The following is a 20,072-nucleotide window of genomic DNA, read 5'->3' on the forward strand; positions in this document are numbered from 1 at the left end:
AAAGAAAATTTTCATTAAATTGTACTAATACTTTTTATATACAGTATACTTTATCTTCCATTCTGTTTCCTTTTTTAAAAAAATGAAGGTCACAACTCGTTAACTTGATTTAATAACTCAGTAATGGGTTATAATCTACAGCTCGCAGATGGAGTAAACAAGGATATTCCAGGCAGATAACAGCACATAGACAGGCAAGAGGGCGTATCTTCATCAAACTACCTTTAGCATCTTTGGGGTCCCCAGACCCTTGATGTTCCAGCCAGTTTGGAGGGCGGTTATCCCTGGTACAGATGAGGAAGTGGAAATGAAGGGAAGCATTTGCTGGCACCTTCTATGGGTCACCCATTGTGCTAATAGTATTCTACGTACTTTTCCGCATATGATTCTCCCAACAACCCAAACAGTCACGGGATATTTCCTCCATTCTACAGAGGGAGAAACTGAGATTCAGGGAAGTTAAATAGTTGACCCAAGATCACAGAGCTAAACTGTACCTGAGTTTGCATCCTGTGTGTAGAGAGCCAGTAGAGAGCAGTATTTAAGAGTACAGTTGCTAGATTCTGCCAGAAAGACAAACATTGAATCTTGGTTCTGCCTCTTACTAGCTCAGTGATCTTGGACAAGTCAGTCTCTCTGGACTTAGCTTCTTTATCTCTGAAATGGGAATAGTAATAGGATACCATAAAGTGCTTACAATGATTAAATAAAACACTGAATTTAAATGCCTGCACAGGGGAAGTAATTGATAAGTGTTGGTGATATTTATCATTTATTAGAAAGACAACCTTTCCCCTACAGGACAGAAAGACTGTAGAATTGTTTGTGAATAACTGTTTTCCCAGCAGTGGCATGACCCTCCTTGTCCCTTTGCTTTCCTTCAGCAAGGGAAAGAGGACAGACCTCCTGGCGCCACCTTTCACACTTTCACTCCTCTAGACCCCATGAGAGCTGAAGCGGAAGGCCAGGATGCCACGGCTCCAGAATGCCCACGTCTCTCAACTCCTCAGACATTTCTCATCTCCCACAAGAGTCTACCCAGAGGCAGGATCTGAAAAGAAGTCAGTTGGAGACATAGATAATAAGAAAGAGTCACTTCGTTTACAACTTCCCCTTCCAGTTCTTCATAATAAGCCCTCCATGTCCCTAACCCCATGATTTCTTCCACTTTCCCTCTGTATTCTTTACTCCCTCCAGGCCCTCTGCTCACAGTTTTCTGTTCTGAATTTGAAGGACTTATTTCTTTTTACAGTGGTTCTAAGTCCACATTTGAAACTGGTCACTCAAACTTGCTTTCTAAGACAGTTTTTGCTTCAAAGGCTATAATATGATAAATGCGCTTAGGTCTTCTTCCTGCCCCATTGTTTGACATAAGTCATTCATACACTGATTTTTCAGCGCATTGATTCTTTCATTCAACAAATATGGTTTTATATACTTACTTACAGTGTACTGGTCTGCAGTAGATGTTAAGGATACAGAGATGAATAAGAACATAGACCCCCTTCCCTCAGGATTCTCCTAAGCCATGTCTGTAGGCAATTCAAACACTGTGCAGATCATTATTGTGGCTATCGTTTCCTGATACCTCGTGTGTTATATGCCTTGCAATTATTTTCCTATTTTAATCTTGCCTATAAGTCTTCCTACAGTGAAATCTACCCAGAAGTCCACTGGTATTTAAAACTCATCTGTTAAAATAGTGATGATTCTGGTTTTTATCAAGGCTTCATGGGAAAGCTCCTTGAAATGGAAACATCATTCAATACTGGACCTGCAAATCCCAGTTAATGTCTTACTTTTATTATATCCTTAGTGCCTTATGCCACAGTGCTTCACATAAAGAAGTCTCCTTAGTAAATATTTGTTGAATGAATTAATTCCTACTCTCTTTCCTATACAGATGTGAAAGAAAAAAATTAAAATATGAGCCAAGATCTTTGAGCAGTCAATCCCATGGAAGTCCAGTACCAGCCGGGCTGCCACCAAGTGCCTGGAGTCTGGTCATGTCCTAAGGACACAGGCACTACCTACTTGGACTGGGATTTCCAGGGCACATCTGGCACTTCAAGGCCTTTCAGGCTGCTTCATTTGCCTGCTGAACTCTATGACCCTCTTCAAACTGGGGCCTAATTCAATACCAGATTTAGACAAGCACACACAGCCTACATCCTCTTAGTGAGAGGACTTGGGGTAGGGGCAGGGCCCCTCATCCTGTATCTCATTCTCATTATCTTTAGTCTGCCTGTTCTAGGAACATAAAGCTGGAAATTACTTTGAAGGCAGTCTTGAGGAAATACATCCCATCCAGGATTCTTCATCCTGATGGGTTTTTGCTCTAGAGGAAGGAGATTTTCACCTGATTGATTTTGGTGGGACAGGAAAGTTACATCATCATATAAGTAAGAAAGAGACTCTGGTATTTTTTTTTTCTTTAAACAGTCGCATATCCTTCCACGCCATTTCCTGCCCCACTGTACTGCTGGTCAGTAACCTGGGGGCGGTAAGGAAGAACGTGGAATGGAGCCTGTCAGGGGACTTTACTGCAGTGCAAAGCTGCTTTCAGCTTCACTTGGCTATGGGTTTCTCAAGGACATTTAAGGCAAAGCCATGAAATCTGTGGACTTTATTACGTCAGATTTTTTCTTTTTTCCCCCAAACTTGGACCCAACATTTTCTTAGCAGCTCTCCCCAGAGGACATGTTACAATCAGCTCTGTACACCCTCCACCCAGTGCTTGGCACAGGGCTGGCTGAAGTGGCATTTTTATTGCCTCTCATTCATTTGCTCATATATTCTTATTTAGCAAAATCATCATTTATTCATTCAGAAATAGGATATATCGCAGCACCTTGGATTCAGCTTCTTATCACTCTTAAAATGTTACTGGGGGAGACATGATCAAGTACCTGAAACAGCTTAACAGGATGAGGCAGAAAGTCTGGAGAATGTCTAGATTTGGGAAACCAGGAGAGATCTGGAGAGGACTTTGCAAAGTCGGGATGAGCAGCCTGAACCACTTGGAGGGGCCAGAGCTTGTGTGCCAGTGCCTTACTCCTGACTTCATTTAAACATTACACAGTGCTCTGACACAGATAAGATTATTAGCCCCATTCTACAGGGGAGGAACCTTGTAGAAGGCCAAAGAGGTTTAAAAATAATGTACTTACTATGTGGCCAAGCCGTATTCTTTACCCCAGTGTGTCTGTCACTGAAACCCAAACTCACTGTATTACAGTACAGGGAAGATGAAGTTAATCCTACGGACACAGATTAAATTCATACTGATAGACTTTCTCTTTGGTTTCTACTTTGTGCTGACTTCCTCCAGATAGACCTGGCTTCTGGTCCAGACTTCACAGCTTGTTGATTGCTAAAACTTGAGTTTCTCGTGTATAAGATGGACATAATACCTAGTTCACAGGCTTGCTGTTAGGAGTAAGCTAAGCTAAGTCTATGAGAGAGCCTGCCAGATGGGACTCAGTAGGTAAAGGGGAGCTCCCTTGCCTCTTTAAGTGCTCAGAGCCTGCCTCCTAAACTGGTGCCTCCTTTGAAGCAGAATAGATTTTGATTCTTCATTTCTACTCTGAGACTCATTAGCATTATGCTCACTCTTTCAGGCATTTGCATTTTTAATTGCATCCATAATTGTGGAATAAAAGGCTTTGTCTTCAGGCAGCTAATTTTACGCCAGAAATAGAAAGGAGGAGTCGTCGTTGGGGATCCGGGGGAGTTTTCTCCTTGCCCTGAAATCATAGGCTGGCCCTGATTTTACAAAGGTTGTTAACTTTTAGATTTCTATAGGAAGAGGGACAAAAGTACTATGCGTGACCCTTCCATTGACCATCACATTTTTCCTCTATCCCTCTATCCCAAGTTCTAGAATCCGGATATCATTTTTATTAATAGTGGGCTCTCATTCATTCACTCGCTCACTCATTCATTCATCCAAAAAACCTTTTCTGAGCCATAACCATCCACCTTATATTGTACCATGCCCTGGGGGTAAAAAAAAAATTAATACAGCATCTTTTCTGCCCTTAAGGCACTCAAGGGTCAGGTCACTCTGCCAACCTCACTTCTGCTCCTCACCCCTCACCCCTTGGTAATCATATTTCTAGAAATCTCATATCTCCAGAGGGTACTTAGCTTCTTAGCCCAAAAATTACTACTTCTTAGAACAAACCAGACAGCACTAGCTAGAAAAGAGAGAACAATAAAAGGTGGGACACAGAATACTCACAGGAAAGAACAGGTGGTGGAAAGGGCATGGAAAAATTGAGGAAATCCTCACCCTAAATCATGAGATTAGGTTAGAAGCAGGGGAATAAACCCAAGACATTTGTCCTTTAATCTCAGCATTTGAAGCAGTGCCTGACACACATGATAGGAATTCTTTAAATACTTGTTGAATGAACTTTTTGAATAGTAATTGAAGATGATGATTAAACAGAACAAGGTACTAGGAGAACCATCAATGACAGAGTTAAGCACATGCTCCTCTGGGTTCCTCTGCACCACATAAACTCTCTTCTAACCTTCACCCCCTCTGCTCTTCCTGCCTGCTGACTTACCTGTCCCCTGCACTGGAGAGTGAGCACCTCTTGGATGGAGATTGGCCTGGTTACACCCTGTATCTGCACAGTCTAGTGTGTGGTAACTGCTGAATCAGTCAAGTGAATGAAGTATGGATGTCACTAGATTGGAGAGCATTGAACTTTAATTAAAATGTTACTTAATTACCTCATGGCTTGCAAATGGTTCCTTGCCTAACAAAGGTCCTTGGCCCTTCTTGATTGGATGAGTAGGCTGTCCCGTTCAGTAGTGATAATCATCTCAGACTGTGTTTTTTTTTAACTCATTTAGCCAAACAAACGCCATATTTAACATAGGTTAGACTTCAAATCCATTTTCCTTTTTATTATAAATCAATAAGAACAGTCACAATAACAAACATTCACAAGTGCTTTTAAAATACTTAATAGTAATAATAATAAACTGAAAAATATTAAAAATAATAAATAATAAAATAATAAATCAGAATTGCATCCTATTCTATGTCAAGCAGCTTACTAAACACCTTATGTGGATTTTTTTATTTCATTCTCCCAAAAAGCCTATGAGATAGATGCTATTTTTATCCTTATTGTAGAGAAGAGAAAATAGAGGCCAGGTTTGCAATTTACCCCTAAGAGGTTAAACTGTTGCTAGAACCTAAGCATGCTGTCCTATGCCCCTACCTACAGTGCCATGTGGCTTATTGAAGGGCTTTCATATATTTTATTTGATTTAATACAATATGTGTGTTAAGTAGGTATTATTTTCCTACGCTTTTCAGATGAGTAATCTGAGGCTCAGGGTATTAATCCATCTATTCTTTTCTCCAATTATAAAGTAGTACCAAGCCCTAGCTTCAGTCCACTTTCTTTGAAGATGTGTAAGCACAATTCACATGTATCTTTTTCTAGTGTTTGGCTCCTGTTTCGTCCACTGCCATGGTACATAGTACATGATTTTTATAGAACTACTTATGCATTATTAAGTGTTGAATGAGTAACTAAATATCATACAGTCACTTTAGATCCTGTAATCTAATTTGAAGATGCCCAGAGCATGTAGATTTGTGATTAAATTGAGCAAGTCCCCACTGAGCTGCGACTGTTACAAGAGTATGAACAAATTTTCTGCCCCTTTTCTGCCAAGACAGAGTCTGCAGCCTGCGTAGCCGTACACATACAAAGCTCCACATCAAAGAGCACATTTGAAGATCCTGTCATACATAGTACCCCACACATGGGGGAACATGCAGCCTGACACCCACAACCAGCTACACAATTTGTGGGGCCCAGTGCAAAATGAAAATGTAGCGCTCCTTGTTCAAACATTAGAATATCACAACAGTGAGAGCAGAATATAATACTAAGTATGGGACCCTGTGCAACCACACAGTCCCACACCCATGATGCCAGTCCTGCTGACACCTGGTTTAGGACATTTTGTGCAAAACTGAAAGCATGTGCGTTTTCCTTAGTATGTAGTATAGTAAGTGTGGGAAACACAAAGTCAGTATTGGGAACATTTTCAAGGATCCAAGCTTTGTCTTTGACCTAAAAGAGTACTTTATATAAATTATCCATATGCCTGCATTTATGATATGTAGAAACATTATCTTTCAGCCCTCTTAGTGCTTCAGAAACTTTAAATTCCCACTTGCTCTGAGCTTTGCGTCATCTCACTCCACTGAAGCAAATCTTTCGCAAGCTAAGTAGCGTCCTTATTTCACATTTAGTTGGCACTTGCAGTACACTTTAGTCTCCCTGTTCTGCAAAAGTTTCTGCCTCCTCCCCTTGCTCCTCAGGTCTAAATTTAAAAACTATAAGTATATATATAGGAGTGCCTCGGAGGACTTTGGAAATTACTGGAACCCGTTAGGTGTTGGTGTCCTTTCCATGTGTCACTTCCTAAGTGCAGAGGCTGCAAGACTTGTAGATTTCCCTGACCAGCAACATTAGAATGAAAAAAACGAGGGGCCTGACATGGGATTGACAACTTAACTTCACCAAGCAAGAATTCTAAAAATAATACAAACATAGACAAATTATATTATGTATTTTTCATTGATTTCTCTTTATTATTACCATCATTTTATATAAGAAAAAGCATTTTAATGCCAAAACGAAATTGAAAACATAATCTGAGCATCAGGAAAAGTACCCCAAGTTTTAAAATTTAAGTTTTTAGAACCTCACCAGATGCATCTCCCTATTTCTTCGATCCATAGAAACCTACCTGATAGCTAGAAAAATTAAGGCAAACATTGTGATGGCTAAATTGTTTAATTCTTAATCCTAAAGTTTTTGGTTCTAAATGATTCTAAAATACTTGGGATGCATTTTTAAGCTTTGTTCTTTCTTGACAAAGAAAGCCATCTTTTAGATTTTCTTGTTTCTCATGCACTTTCTTCATCTTTTATACCATTTTTTCAATAAGTAGGTAAATTTTTCAATTTACCTCCTCTATGGTAAATTGATGCTTTTTAGTGATGCTTTTTAAAAGGTAAGAAGGAGCTTTTAATCATCAAAATTATTTTTCATTATTTTTAAAATCATACTTTCATTTATTTTGTGTCTATGTCATTCTTCATTTTATAAACAGACTCTTTCAAAAGATGTCACCACCTTATAGTATCTTCCGTTGTATTTTAAAACATGTGCATGCTGTTTTGTTTCAGACCAGATTGCCTACTTCATGGGCTTTTTCCCCCTTAATTTTCTTAAAAATGCAGATTTGGCCGTTTAGATGCAAGATCTCCTACTTTTTTAAAAAATCTGATTCCGTGGGTAAAATAATGGGAAAATGTGATGTGAAATGAATAGAACTTTATAATAAGCAGGATATTTGGTAGCTTCTAGTGACTTCTATTATAAAATTATAAATTCTCGTGTAAACTAACTTTGTAATTTTTACTCTCTAGACAAAGCTCTTAAACCAGTTCCAGTGGGTTCTTAAACTGTTTCGTCCCTCTCTTCCTGGTAAGAAGGGCTCTGAGTTAGTCATCTGGAAGGGGTCTCTGTGTTTCCAGTTGCTGTGAATCCAGGTCAGTGGAGAGTTTCCCCACTTTCTAAAAGGTCTAAGTTGAATGAACCCCATTGTTGGCTCTTTATAGGATGATGACAATTTTCTCCTTTCCTAAGATTCCGTGTTCCTGCCTCTTCCCTCATAAATGGATACCCCCATACAACTCCCACCTCCACAACACACTAAAATCTCGTGAGTCCTTGGTTATATAATGAAGTCAGGTATCCTAAGGACACGAAGATGGTGATGAGGATTTAAATTTCATAATACCTACAAGGGAGTATCATTATTTTCCCCATTTTACAGTTAATGAAAGCAAGGTTAAATAGTTACTGCCCAAAGTTAACAGCAAAGAAGGAGAACAAATATAACTCAGTTCTGTCTGATGCCGAATCCTTGCTCTTAACCTTGTCCAAAGTTCTGGAAATACCACACTTTCTTGGATATGCTTGATTTCATATATGCTCCCATAATCCTTTTGGTACTTATAATTGTTACAGAAAGTCCTATAAGTTTTATGATAGAAAATATAGTCATTCAATGTATAGTGCATCTCCCTCGATAATAAATGAGGAGCTTCAAGATGGTGAGTGAGTGGATTCTTGACATGGAGTTATGATGGCTGAAATTTGAACCATAGGGTCACACCCTTCATTGGCCAAGCATCCTGAGCAAAGAGGCATGAGGATTTTCTGCCACAGGCCACTGCATACAGGATGGGAGGATTGCAAGGCCTTCTGACTAACCTACAGCAAGTATGATATAATGGAAAGGATATGGGTTTAAGTTTTTCTTGAGTAACTATTAATTATAAAATACTATGTAGGATGCTGTCAGGAGTGAAAAGATGGGTCAGATATGCCCTCAAGGATGCAGCTACAGCTAGTTGGAAAAAGCAGATGAAAATAATACTATATTATTCTGAATCCAGACTCTGCTCCAGGATGTGACAATAGGTGGGGGGTAGGAAATAGAGGAGATTTAAGAGACCAAATATGATGGGTTCCAAAAATAAAACTTTTTCAGGGAGGGTCATCTTTGGCAGTGTATTTCCTCTCCACAGGAAGTAATTAGGCACTGTCATAGAATGAAACACTAGCTCCTCTGGAATACCAACTCACTCAGCCATTCACTCATGAGTTCACAGCATAGTGGAGTAGGGAAAAAATCTGGGAATTGGAGTCAGAAGTACCCGGATTTGAATCCTGGCTCTGCCACTTATTGCTTGTCATGACCTTGGCAATTCATTTCCTCTCCCTCTGGGCGTCAGCTTCTTCTATAAAATGAGGACAATAAGTAGACAACTCAAAAGATTTTGTGAAGAATAATGTTTATAAATCACCTAGCATCTTACACAAAATCTTCCAAAAATTACAAAAGACAGGAGACTTCTTAGCTTTTTCAATGTTAACATCACCCTGTTACCAAAATATGACGTGGTCACTCAAAGAAAAGAAATTTATAGTCCAATCTCTCTCATAAACATAAAATCAAAAATCCAAAATAAAGTATTAACAAAGTGGATCCGGTGATGTATAGAAAGGGTAATATAGGCACAAAATGCTCCAACCATAAAGGAAAATATTGATAAATTAAACTGCATTAAAATAAAAACTGTTCATCAAAAGACATCATGAGTAGAATAAAAGTATAAGACAGAGAGTAAGAAAAGATTTGTAATGCAGAGATCTGGAAGAGGAATTATGGTCAGAATATGTAAAGAACTGCCACAAGTTATTAAGAAAAAGATAAAGACCAAATTTTTTTAAATGGCCAAAGACTTGAACAGGTATTTCATGAAAGAAGATATGTAAATGGTCAGTCAATGTATGAAATGGTATTTACTTCTTTGCTCATCGGGAACATGCAAATTCAATCCCAGTGCCACTATCTACCCACCAGAATGACTAAAATTAAAAAGAGTATTCATTGGAAGTGTTAGTGAGCAAGTGGAGATTCTCATATGTTGCTCATGGGAGGCAAATTGGTATGACCACACTGGAAGACTGTTTGTCAGTGTTTACTTTTGTTGAATGTATTACATCCTATAATTGGTCCCTAGGTGTATACACAACAGAAATATTTATGTATGTTCAACAAAACTACATGCAAGAATGTTCACAGTAGCATTGTCTTAATAGCCTAAACCTGGAAATAACCCAAATTACTATCAACAATAGAGTAGGTAAATAAGTTGTGATATATTTACACAAGGGAATACTATACAGCAAAGAAAATGAACAGCTGCTATGTGCAACAGCACATAGGATTCTTGAAAATTTAATATTTTGTGAAAGAAGCCAAATACACAAAATACTAGATGTGTATTAGTTTTCTATGCTGTTGTAACAAATTACCACACATTTAGTGGCTTAAAAAAACACAAATTTGGGACTGACCTGCTGGTGTAGTGGTTAGGTTTCCACACTCCACTTTGGCAGCCCAGAGTTCATGGGTTTGGATCCTGAGCACGGACCTACACACTGCTCATCAAGCCATACTGTGGCAGTGTTCCATATACAAAATAGAGGAAGATTGGCACAGATATTAGCTCAGAGATGACCTTCCTCAAGCAAAAAGAGGAAGATTGGCAGCAGAGGTTAACTCAGGGCCAATCTTCCTCAGTAAAAAAATCCAAAAAGAACCCCCCATGAATTTATTATCTTACAGTTCTGCAGGGTAGAAGTCCATTAAGAGTTTCACCAGACTAAAATCAAAGTATCAGCAGGCTGCATTCTTTTCTGAAGGTTCTCGGTGAGGATTCAATTCTTGGTTATTTGGGTCGTTGGCAGAATTCAGTTCCTTACAGTGATAGGACAAAAGTCTCCACTTTTTTGCTAGCTGTCAGCTGAGAGCATTCCCATCTTTTAGAGCCTGCCACATTCCATGGCTAGTGGCCCTTTTCCTCCATATTAAAAGCCAAGAACTTTGAGTCAACTCCTCACTTGTATCTCTCTCACCTATTCAGGAAATATTCTCTGCTTTTAAAGATACTCCTGATTAGTTTGGGCCCACCCACATAATCCAGAATAATCTCCCCACTTCAAGGTCCTTACCCTTAATCACATCTGCAAAGTTCCTTCTGCCATGGAAGTATAGTCACGCACCACATAAGGACATTTTGGTCAATGATGCACTATACACTCAATGGTGGTCCCATAAGATTAGTACCATGTAGCCTAGGTGTGTAGTGGGCTGTACCATCTAGGTTTGTGTAAGTACACTCCTATGATGTTCACACAATGACAACAACACCTAACGACACATTTCTCAGAACATGTCCCCGTTGTTGCATGACTGTAACATATTCACAGATTTCAGGATTGGGGCATGGCCATCTTTGGGGGCGCCATTATTCTGTCTGCCACAATATGATTCCATCTGTATAACATTCAAAAAACATAAAATTAACCTATGGTGATAGAAGAGAGAGATTACCTTTGGAATCGCATTGCTTAATGTAGAATAGGAATAATAATATCCATTTTAAAAGGTTGTTGCAAGTATTAAATGCAACAAAAGTGTTGATTGTCTTGAAAAGGGTCACGAAAGAGACACAGTGTTTGTTATGTCCTAATTCCTTCTCTTCTCCCTCCCCCAACTTCATCATGTCACCTGTGAAAATGCTGCAATCAGGACTTGTCAGGATAAGGTACTCCAAAGACCGGCAGACCCTCTGCGACAGTGTTCGCGTAGTAATGAATATCCCCCAGAAATCAGGATTTAAGCAAGCATTCCAGGTGCTACTGAGGATGAAGCAAATTTGGGAAATAGTGCCCTTTGGAATTTATTTATTTGAAACACTGCTGGAAACACAGGAAGTGCTAAATGATCCATCTAAAATACTAATTGCTATACTTTTTAAGCCACTCAAACCGAAATCAGCCATGTTATGCCAATGAAAAAGTGGTTAAAGTAAGGACTTCTTAAAATAGTGGACTAATCACAGATCAGTATAGAACCACCAGTCAGTGCTTCTAGAATTTAATCTTTTGCTGGAAGGCTCGGTCTGTGGCTCTTAGGGTCTAGCATAGAGTCTAAGTAGAAAGAAGTTCCATAAATATTTGTTAAATTCACTTTGAAATTATGGAGGGCATCTGGGTGGTTGTTTTTTGTTTGCTTTATTTTGTTTTTCACTGAAGCTGCTGTTGCCCAAGCCCATGACTTCTTGAATGTGCTAAGAAGTCTGGTGAAAATTAGGTCTAACATTCATTTTAAAGACTTGTGCTTCAAACTTTTCTGTTCGTTCCTTTCATAACCAACTATTGATAACCCATGTGCCAGACACTGAGATAGATTCAAGGATCAAAACTCAGTCTTTGCTTTAGGGTATTCCCCATCTAGCAGGTTATCCAAATCTGATGCCCAAACCCACCTCACCATCCTACCTTAAATTTAGATTCATCTGTCTTGATTAAAAGGGATTTCTTAAGCATAGGGAGCCCCTGGCGGGGAAGGTCATGTTCCCAGCCTCTCTCCCACTGTCGCCAGCACACTGGCTTTCTTTCCTGGGATGGACCAAGAAAAGTCTCGAAAATAGGTTTATTTTACTAGCTTCCTCTTCTTGCCTTATCTCAATGTTTCTCAACCTTGGTTGCAGGTTAGAATCACTTGGGAGCTATAAGAAAAAAAATTTTGTTTTTCTTTACACTACTCACTTAATCCTTCACTTCTGACACCAAAAGTGTGTTTTTTTTCCCAACACCAGCCAATTCTCCATCACCAACTGGGTGTCTTACAATTTAACTCAATTCTGACACTATCTACCTGGAGACAGTGTCAGATCCCACAGGTTAAGGGCTCAGTCCCACAAGACTGCCTCCCCACACACACCCTTCAGACACAAATCACAAATCCAAGTTGTCACCTGTGCTTCTAACCAACAGGCTATAAATCAGAGATTCCTACAACCCCTCCTTGGGTTTGATAATTTTCTAGACTAGCTCATAGAAATAACGAAAATATTTTAGAAGAAATTACTTAGAAAACTACTGGTTTGTTATAAAACAATAAAACCCAGGAACAGCCAGGTGGAAGAGACACATAGGGCAAGATATGGGGAAAGGGCGTGAAGCTTCCATTCCCTCTCCTGGCCTAACCCCCTCCCAGCACCTCCACTGGGTTCAGTAACCCAGAAACCCCCAACCCCCATCATTTAGGATGTTTATGGAGGCTTCATTACGTAGGCATGATTGATTAAATCCTTAGCCATTGGTGATTAATTCAACCTCCAACCCCTCTCCTCTCCTCAGAGTTCAGGAGTGGGGCTGAAATTTCCAACCCTCTAATCACATTGTTACCCTGGCACCCAGCTCCCATCTTTAGTGGCTTTCCAAAGTTACCCCGTTAACGGAAACTCGGCTGTGGTTTAAAGGGGTTTGTTAAGAATAACAAAAGACACGTTTATGGCTCTTATCACTTAGGAAATCCCAAGCAGTTTAGGATCTCTGGGCCAGGAACAAAGATCAAATATGTATCAATTATAAGGAGCTCTTAAAAACCCTGATGCCTACAAGCCAGCCCAAACATATTGAATCAGAAGCTCTGAGGTGGGTCCCCAGGCATCACTGTTTTTAAAGCTCCCCTAGTGATTCCAATGTGCAGCACTGTTGAGAACCACTATTTACTTTATTTACTTCCTCATCAACCAGAAAACAATAGCTTTAAAAGTCTCAGATTTCTTAAATGGAAGTCTAATGCAAACTTGCAGCTAATGGGAAGGCCGGTTCCTGTGATGGCTTTCAATTTTGATCATGTTGAGTGTTAATTGACTCAGAAGTTGGAAGCCAACCTTGAACCTGAAACTACGATCTGGAAACACTGTAAAAGTAGAACTTCCTACTTTGGGATGAAGTAACTTTGGAAAGCAGATTGAAAAGGTTGGAAAGATTTCTTGAGAATCAGAGAGAGTTTTGACATTCATATTTTGATTTCCAGTTAATGAGAAATAAACTGATTAGAAGTTCTTAAATTGCACGAGGTCCCTTTGAAAATGTTTCAAGTACAGGTGAGCTCCAAAAAACCTGGTTTGAATGCTGTATCTACATGTATGTGTGTGTGTGTAGTAATGACCAGGTTTGCAATAGGTTTAGGTACAACTAGGTTTACCCAGTCCTCATTTCTGGTTCTTGCTGCTCCCTGCTCCCCACTCTGTAGTGCACTGCCCCTCATTCTCCTTCCAGCCCACCCCCACAGTTTGACCCTGGCCTTTCCCCTGCCCTCTCTTCTCTACCCACATCACTCCCCGCCTTAGGGCTTAGCCTATCCCAGGCCTCAGCATTCGGTTGGCATGGAAACATTAGAGAGCCTGCCTGGTGGGAGAGATGTTCTGTTTCCAAGTGAAAATGGAAAAGATTCAAGTGTGATTCACTTCCAGCCATTTTAACTCTTGAGTTCATCCTTCTATTTAAAATGTATTCGTGGCTCCTAATCACCTACTAGGTAGACGAGATCATCTGGATCCAGACTCCACAGCCCTCTGCCGCTTCCCCTAAAGACCCCAGGCTGTAGCTTCAGGGAGTACCCTGCCCTTTCATTTCTCCCTGCCTTTGCACTAGCCCTTTCCTCAATCTGAATACTATCTCCTCCTCCTTTGCATGCATCTAAGAGAGTCTCAAAGATCTCTCAAAGCGCAGTTCAAGCACCAAGTCTTCCTAGAAAACTTTTCTGGCCCACACCTCTACCCCTCCTCTCACAGCACTTCAGTTACAGTGATTGTAGGAAACGCCAAACTTCCGTGATTGTTTTCCTCCCGAGACTGTGAGCTTGTTAAAAGAGAAGAATGCTACTGTGAGGAGCACATATGTTTCTCACACTCTTAGGGTGGAGCCGTGGCGCCATCACTTACTAGATCTGAGATCTCACATACGTCACTTTTCTTCTGAACTTCAGTTTTCTCATACCTAAAATGGGAATGCTGCTACCTTATATGCCTACTATTTATCAGATGCTGGGTATGTGTTAGGCGCTTTATCTTACTTAATCCCCAGGCTAATTCAGTGGAAGATAAGGCAATATTATTGACCCCTTTTACTGTGAGGAAACTAAGACTCCAGAGTTGAGAAACCTCCCCTACATCACACAGCTGCTGCGTGGCAGAGCCAATATTCAAGCCAGGTCTGAATCTTTGTTACTCTGCTCTAGTGCCTGTGTATAGGTATATAGAGTGCCTAGCCTTGTGCCTGCCCTTGGGGATTGGGAGGGGACAGGTGAACAGATGTATGGATCCGTGATAAATTGCCTTGGAAAAAGCACAATCCTGTGATCTCTATAAGGATCTAAATGGAAAATAAACCCTCTCCTGTGGTTTCAGTCTAATGTGCACAGTTTCTCCAAGCTTGTGGCCAAGGTCAGGCATATAAAGGCATCTATCATCTTTGTTTACACCTGTGTGCTATTCTGAAAGCATGCTTCCTTCCCACTGGAACCACTGCCCACCCCCACCCCCCAAGAAAGTAACTAAAGGTAGATTGGCTCCTTGAGAACTGTAAAGCAGGAAAAAAAGGCCTTTGAGTAGCTATTAAATCACCTTGACAGCTGCCACTGCCACTGAGAAACAAGCCCTTCAGTGTCCCACGTTGCTCGCCTTCAGTGCAGTGTCACGGCCCCTGACTGCTTGGGAGGACAAAGAAGAAGTCAAGTAGTGCCACTCAAGGAGGCACAGTTAACTTTAGTGAAAATCATTCACTGAATTTCTAAGATTTTATTTTCTAACCAGTAATTTAGCACAAGAAAAGAAAAATATGTAGTCTTATTCAAATATTTCTATTTTTACATACAGATAAGTGTAAAAATCTCTTTTAATGAAGAGATTTTGTGTTGCAGCTGAGTGTATGTAAATAATGCCTTGGGTTTCAAAAGGATAGAAGAAAGCTTGTCAGTTTGTCTAGGACCAGCCACCACACAATGTTTCCTTTTTTATAGCATGCTTCAGTCGTAGACTTGGTTACCAGGGCTACTGATTTTTAAAATTATAGTGCTAAAATTATTAAACAGCACAGTCTCCTACAGAATCCTAGAAGCGGTGAATAAGTAATACTGCCGTCCATGATATTCTCTCTCTCGACATATATGCGTTAAACCCAATTCCCTTTACTTTCAAAAGGGCTGTGAAATTATTTCCTTCATGTTAAAACTCGGAATTTTTTTGATGAGCACAGCCAATAATGGTTCTAGATCTAATACCAAAACTGTGATTCACCAAGCTTGCAACATAAATAAATTAGAATATTCTTTGTAAAATAACTTTTATTCTAGATCTGGTTTATTTTTGAGGAAAATCAAAAAGACCAAGAGTATTGATACAGCAATGGTTTTGTATTAATTTTTAACCAATCTGTATTTGAGAATCAGAATAGTGATACACTTAAAAGGCTTAAGCTCTTTGATCAGATGACCTGGATTTTAATTTTTTTCCTCCTTTTGCCAGCTGTGTGAACTTGGGTGAGTTAAACTGAGACTTAGTTACTGTCTAAGGTCTCAGCTTGTTCATCTCTATACTGTGGAGAACAGCCTCATAATCATGCTGTATAAATAAAATCAGATACTGTATATAAAATGCTTAGCACAGTGTTCAGAGCCCATAAGTAAAAGATGGTCAATAAATGGTAGCCACTATTTATGATTATCATTATTATTATTATCATCTCATTGGATAACTGTAAGGATTGAATGAGATAATGCATTAAGTCTCTTGACATACTTCTAGGCAGATAAGATGTGCTTAAGAAACATTAGATATCATTATGGTCACCATTGGTTTGTTGTCCTGTCACTGTTCCATAGATGGCGGCTATACTGTTATTTCCTCAAAGTTCTCTTCTTTGCTTTCTTTGCTTTGCTAATAATAGTAGGGCTCATTAAATGTTGGATTACCTTCCCATTTTCCCTTTGCTCTGTTTCCAATCAATCACACTCCCCAGGTAAAGACATTTCTTTTCCCACCTTGATGCAGATCCATGCAGCCTGGGGGAAAATTGGAAGAGCTAGGTTTGAGTTGCTGGGTGCAACCTTGTGCAAATTACTCCCATCTCTGGTCTGCAGATTTTTAGTTGTGAAACAAGGTCATCTCTGAGATCCTTCCTTGTCTGACATCCACTGGCTTTCAGTTTCCGTTTTAACCAAAGGCCGTCGGAGAGCTTCAGAGTATACAGGCCCGGATCCTAGAGACCTACCATTTCAGTGAACCTAAGGATTGGACATGAGAAGGGGAGACTCTGAACAGTGTTATTCCAATCTTTGACCTAGTGTGATGTTTGAGGAGTGTCAAGACCCTAGAGTTACTCAAAATTTGGTGGTATGAAAATAATCCTCAGCTTTGCCAAAAGTACAAACATGTGGGTTCAAGCATCAAGCACTTAAAACTTGGCCACAGTTCCTAAGAGTGCTATCCAGACCGTGTCTATGTGGCAGTCTTTGGCCTGGAAAGGCTAATTCTATTGCACATGGAGAGATAATTCTGGCTTAATAAGGAAAATCAAATAGAAAACTCTAGGGCTCCAACATGGCTACTTTAGGAAGAAACTTTTCCAATAGGATTTTCTTTGCTTGGGGATAGAAAGGGATTGTGTTTTGTGAGCTTCAAATTTCAGCTTATTTCAGTTCCAGGATGGGGATAGCAATGAGGATGAGGAATGAGGAGAAGGGAGTCTGTGTTCAAAGGTCTACACACGCTTTTATATACAACCTATTTTGTTGTCAATAATGGGAAAATATATTTTCATTTTGGGGTTTAAAATCAATTGTTAGATGATTTCCTGAAATCTGATCCTTCTATTTTTTTATTTTGTGGGTATAGAGAACAAGCCAGCTTAATGGGAAATTTCAAAATTCTGCCATCTCTAGCTCCCAGGGCTCCTCCATCTGCGCTAGCTGTGCTTGGAGCCAGAAGGGAGCACAGAGCCAGATTTCTCATTTGTAGTAATCTGTTGGACTGTGAGAATGGGGGCATATGGAGCCCTGCTGGGGCATATTGGGTGCAAGGCTGGAGATAGTTATCTTGGGGCTCTGAAGCCCATGGAGTCTTTGCAAAGACTATGGGTTGAGGTAGAGGGCATGTCTGGGATTAAGGAATTGCCTGGTTTAGGATATTTTCTAAATTCATTACAATGTAGGGAGTTTGTGCCCCTAATGGAAGATAAGGAGAAATACCATTAATCTTGCCAGCAACTTTTTGGTCACTTTTATCTCTGATTTAACGCATCCTATGATTTGATGTAAATATTAGGCGGAACCATATGAAATTGTCAATGTTTCATATGGTTCCGCCTAATGATTTACTTTAAAAGGGGGTTTCTGTTTGAATATGCTGGCTGCTTGCTGTCACTTTGTTGGCAGGAAAGAAGGTTCTTGGACAGCAGGGGTTCAAAATGGGAACGTGTGCCTAATTCCTGTCTGCGAGTCTGTGAACAGTCTGTTGTGTTAGAGGAACTAATTGGGGACCCTTGATTTAACAGAACCCCACCATGGTTTGTTGGATTTAAAATTATAATCATAGAGCTATAAATAAAAGAAAAACACTTCATCCATTAGCCTGCCATTCCAACAAACAGCAGAACCAACTCTGCTTTTAGCTCTTGTGTTAGAACCATCTGTGGTGTCTGAAGGTTAGTGTGATGTCAGATTGACCCCAAGTCTCTACTGAATCAATTCCATTGCTTAGCCTGACAGAAGCAATATGCAGTGTTTTAATAAATGCAGTAAAATATTTGCGAGGAGGAGGTGCTTTGATATAAATGTATGGGAAAGAAGAAGGAGAGCGACAGACTTCTCGTGTACTTCTCATGTACCCACCTTACTTGGGAGAGGTTGGCTGATGCGACTTGCCTTCCACATATTCTCTATTGCCTTTCGAACTGAAGGTATCAGAGGTGCTGTGAATCAAAGAGTAGTTTCACTTGGTGATAAATATATTATAGGTATTTTAAAACCTTTTATGAACAGGGCAAAACACAACTAAATGAACTAAATGCAAAAGTCGAACATGTACACACTAAATCACTTTCTTAAAATATGGATCTCATCTTCCTTAGAGAATAATAGTTGCTGGCGTATTATGTTCTAAGGCCTCTTCATGTATCTACTCAGCTAATATTCTTAGTAATCCTAGGAGTTAGTGTTATTATCTCATTCTTAAGATGAGGAAACAGTCTCAGAGTCAGTGAACTTACCCAAATTCATACCGAGGCAGAGTCAAGAGTTAAACATAAGCATTTCTGACTCTCAAGTTTGTATCATTCATGGGAGTGCACAGATTCTTCTTCCAAATTATTAGAGAAGTTCAAGTTTATTGTTGACATTTGATGGTACCCAGGTAGGTTAACTGCTCATTTTAACCCTCAATTGACTTTTCCTTATTTTGCACACTTCCAGGGGTATTTGCCAAAAACAAATAGATAATTTAAATAAGCCTCAAACCATAACTAGAGAGGAAGCATGAATCCCTCTTGTTAACCTGAGTAATTTAAGAACCAGTTGCCTTGAAAAGTGTGACCTGTTTGGCGTTGGCTTTAAATACCACCGAGAGGGGTTTCAAGTTGTGCCCATTGATGGGAACTCCCAAGGCATATTTCTCTCTCTCTCTCTTTCCCCCTCCTGATCTGTTTATCTGAAGTATAATTATACACAATAAAATACACAGATCAATGAATTTTAATAAAAGTATACATCCATGTGGCTACCACCCAGATCAAGATACAGAACTTTGCAACATCCCAGATTTCCTCATGCTCCATTCTGCTCAATACTAGGCCCCACCCCCTAGCCCTGAGAGATAACCTCTGTTCTGAATTCTATCACCAGGATTAGTTCAGCTCCTCCTTGAACGTCATGTAAATGTAACCATGCAGTCTGTGTTCTTTCATTTCTGGTGTCTTTGGCCCAACATGTTAAGAGTCATCCATATTGGTTTATATTTCACTAGTCTCTTACTTTTTATTGCTTTACGTATTATTCCATTGCATGAGGATAACACAATTTGTTTATCCATTCTTCTGTTGAAGGATATTTTTTTTTTTTAAAAGATTTTATTTTTTCCTTTTTCTCCCCAAAGCCCCCCGGTACATAGTTGTGTATTCTTCCTTGTGGGTTCTTCTAGTTGTGGCATGTGGGACGCTGCCTCAGCGTGGTCCGATGAGAAGTGCCATGTCCGCGCCCAGGATTCGAACTAACGAAACACTGGGCCGCCTGCAGCGGAGCGCGCGAACTTAACCACTCGGCCACAGGGCCAGCCCCTGTTGAAGGATATTTGTATTGTTTTCAGTTTGGGGCTATTATGAGTAAAGTTGCTATAAACATTCTTGTACAAGTCTCTTTGAGAAAATAGGTACTCATTTCTCCTGGGTATATATACAGGAATGGAGTTGCAAGGTCATAGGGTAGGCAAATACTTTAAAACAAACTGCTTAATAGTTTTCTAAAGTGATTGTAAGACGTGTAATCTTTACCTGGGTGTGCCTTCCTAAAATTCCATGGCAGGTGGGAGGGAGGTGTTGTAT

General features: G+C 39.9%; 1 protein-coding gene across 49 annotated transcripts in view; it reads left to right on the forward strand.

The window, feature by feature from the left end:
- DLG2 (discs large MAGUK scaffold protein 2) overlaps positions 1-20,072 on the forward strand; it is a 1,837,299-nt gene that overhangs the window by 1,689,945 nt on the left and 127,282 nt on the right. The window lies entirely within an intron of this gene.

Source organism: Equus caballus, chromosome 7 (assembly GCF_041296265.1).
Source record: "Equus caballus isolate H_3958 breed thoroughbred chromosome 7, TB-T2T, whole genome shotgun sequence".
NCBI lineage: Eukaryota > Metazoa > Chordata > Mammalia > Perissodactyla > Equidae > Equus > Equus caballus.